This window comes from Aegilops tauschii, chromosome 5, assembly GCF_002575655.3.
Source record: "Aegilops tauschii subsp. strangulata cultivar AL8/78 chromosome 5, Aet v6.0, whole genome shotgun sequence".
Taxonomy (NCBI): Eukaryota; Viridiplantae; Streptophyta; class Magnoliopsida; order Poales; family Poaceae; genus Aegilops; species Aegilops tauschii.
Genome location: NC_053039.3, coordinates 115030139 through 115032883, shown reverse-complemented (window position 1 = coordinate 115032883; position 2745 = coordinate 115030139). Strand labels below are relative to the sequence as shown.

Genomic DNA, 2745 nt, shown 5'->3' with positions numbered 1-2745 from the left:
TGGATATAATTCAAATTTGAACCATAAGTAGATGAAAAAGTGCATATAAAAACGATTTGAAAAAACATATTTTGTGTCTTGAGTACATTTGTATGTCTTATACAAGAAATGAAAATAAATTTCAAAGATTTATGTGGCAAGAGTCAACCACGAACATAGACTTTACTGATATTTTAATTCTAGAAAATGTAAATGTGGTCTGAAAAAATGTGAAAATTGGCATGGTGTTATGATATGACCTGAATATGGCATGCCAAAAATTTGAGAATGTTTGACGGTTTTAGACAATGCTGTGTTTTGATTGGTCGAGAGGAACCTCCCACGGATCATGCGTGACCACCGTTCATCTGTGTGAGATCCAACGGCCCACCACGCTCCGGCCGGGACGCCCCACCCGGCCCCGACGTCCCAATCCCTTCCTCTCTCTGGTTCTCGTTCACTTCCAGAGAGCCGCCGCCTCTCTCCCCCACCCCAGCTGCTCCGCCCTCACCGGTGACCTCCTCCTCCGCCGCCGGCCACCACCACCACCCCCCCCCCCCCCCCCCCCCTCCCATCACCATCTCTCCCTTCCCTTGGCCCCAGATCCACCAACCCATGGCGCTGCCGGCGGATCCGAGACCAAGCCCGCCTCCTCCTTGCGGTTGTTTCTCGAGCTGCTCTTAGTCGGATCCACAGCGGCCACGCGGCAGATCTGCAGCGTCTTCGGCTGATCCACGCGGATCCACGGTGCCTTGAGCCCTCCTGAGGTGATTTTCTGCGTAACCCCTTGGCCTCGGCGGTTCCACCAATCTCCGGTGCCGTCTGCTCGCCATTCGCTCGATCTGACGTCATCCTGCTCCGAGCTCTGAAACCCCACGCACACAGACCTGAACCCTCCCCTCCTCGCTCCCACCGTGGTCAAATGGCCCCCGCGGCCGCCGTCATGAGGCGGGCCCACTTCGCCAACTCCTGCTTGTCGGCCGGCCGGCGGGCGTCTCGCTGGCTCCCCACGCGGCCTCGTCGCGGCGCGTTTCATGGGGTGGGTGCTATGGACCCGAGCTTTCCACGCTCTGTAGATCAATAGAGTGTCGAGTAGGATAGTATTGAGCTCCTCTGTGGTCACGGGTAGCAATCTTCAGAGATTCTTTCCACTTGTTTCAATTCGCCATACTTGTAGGCTGGATGTACTGATTTGGTTAGAAACTGGAGTTACTTGTTTTGTTCTTGTTTCCAAGCAGAGCAGGGATCTGGGGCGCCCATCAGGGGACGAGTCTGGGCGAAGGCTGGTGGTTCGTTCGAGCAAGATCGCATTTGGGCGGGCGCTCCAGCTCGATTAAATCGTTGTAGCTGCACATCCTCTACTGCTTCCTTGCCTGCACGGCCTTGGTCACCTATGCACGCACGCATCACCGAGCTGCAGGTAAATGCAAGCAGGTATCCCCTTGTTGTCTGGTTAATTATTTAGAATTGTTCCTCTGATTAATACATTCATATGGGCGCATGTAGTACTGTTGATGATATGAATGGCTGGGGTAGCAGTTTCATCTTGGTGGGTTTCAGTTCATTTATAGCTTAGAGGTTTCATGATAGTGTAGGCATGCATGCCACGTACATATTCATCAGGATTCAGGACTGGCACATCTGTGTGTGTTTCAGCAGACAGTCTCTATGATGCGATGTTTCTTCATGCTAGTAGCATAGTGCTGTGAAACTAATGAGACTGGTGATGCAATCACTGTTTCTTTATGAATGGATGAAACTCTTTTATTTACATAACCTACTTGTGCCTTTGTTGCAAATATACTTTTTACATAACCTAGTTTTTGTTCAATTTTTGTTCCTCATTGTTCGGTGAAAATTGTGTTTATCCTCTGTCACTTCTTGTAGGTAGTTGTAGTGTTCATGTGATGGGAATCAACTAGACAATATACTCGCTTGTCTGAGCATTTGATTAATTAATGTAGCTTGTGATCATTTTATGGATGTTTGCTGCTATGGTGCATGAAAAAATGGCATGTATGAAGCCAATGCTTTGGAAAGCTGCACTTTAGATGCTTCTACTGTTGTTCTTCATTTTGTTCCATAATGGACTTGTTCTTACTACCACTGTCCATGGTGCAAGCAGCGACCCACAAAGCAGTACGACTCCAAGAACTTCTTGGGAAGCTCATGGAACTAATAAGCCACTAACTTCTGTAGTGTTGAATGATTAAATCGCTACCTTTAAATTGAAATAAAATATAGTCATGTACTTCTTTTGACCTTGTCACCCTTTTCTCTTGGTTTTTCAGGGTGAGATACAACAAGAAATCTTAGAAGGTTTGGTAGTTGATGTTGTGGATGAACAAGAGACAGATAGTACATTTGCACTTGTGTATGTTGTATGAAAATGCTTGAAACATGTCGATGTAATTAGTGTGATTGCTAGTTTTATGTGTTGGCTGTCGTGTGGTGTGAGATAGTACATTTGCACTTGTGTATGTTGTATGAAAAAGCTTGAAACATGTTGATGTTACATACCTGTTGGAAACAAATCATATAGTGGATTTTGAATGTGTGATGTCTTCTGTTACATTTCTTCGTGAAATAGTGATCGTAGTAATTTGATTACTGTCTAGATGATTTTAGGACTAATTAACATGTTGTTAAGATCACACATTGCACATAGTTTTGTAAATCTAATTGTGTGATGGCATTCACAGCATACACGGTTTTTTCTTTCTAATCGTGTGCAACTCACACATTAGACACAATTTTCGTGAACTA

General features: G+C 46.0%; 1 long non-coding RNA gene across 2 annotated transcripts; it reads left to right on the top strand.

The window, feature by feature from the left end:
- Window positions 1–434: 434 nt before the first annotated feature.
- LOC109742259 (uncharacterized) lies at window positions 435–2539 on the top strand. Of its 2 annotated transcripts, none has more exons than XR_002227819.4 (3): window positions 435–1018; window positions 1218–1413; window positions 2271–2539. It is a non-coding gene; the product is annotated as an uncharacterized lncRNA (long non-coding RNA). The 2 variants fall into 2 exon arrangements; XR_002227820.4 differs by having other exon boundaries at window positions 447–1018; window positions 1218–1399.
- Window positions 2540–2745: the final 206 nt, after the last annotated feature.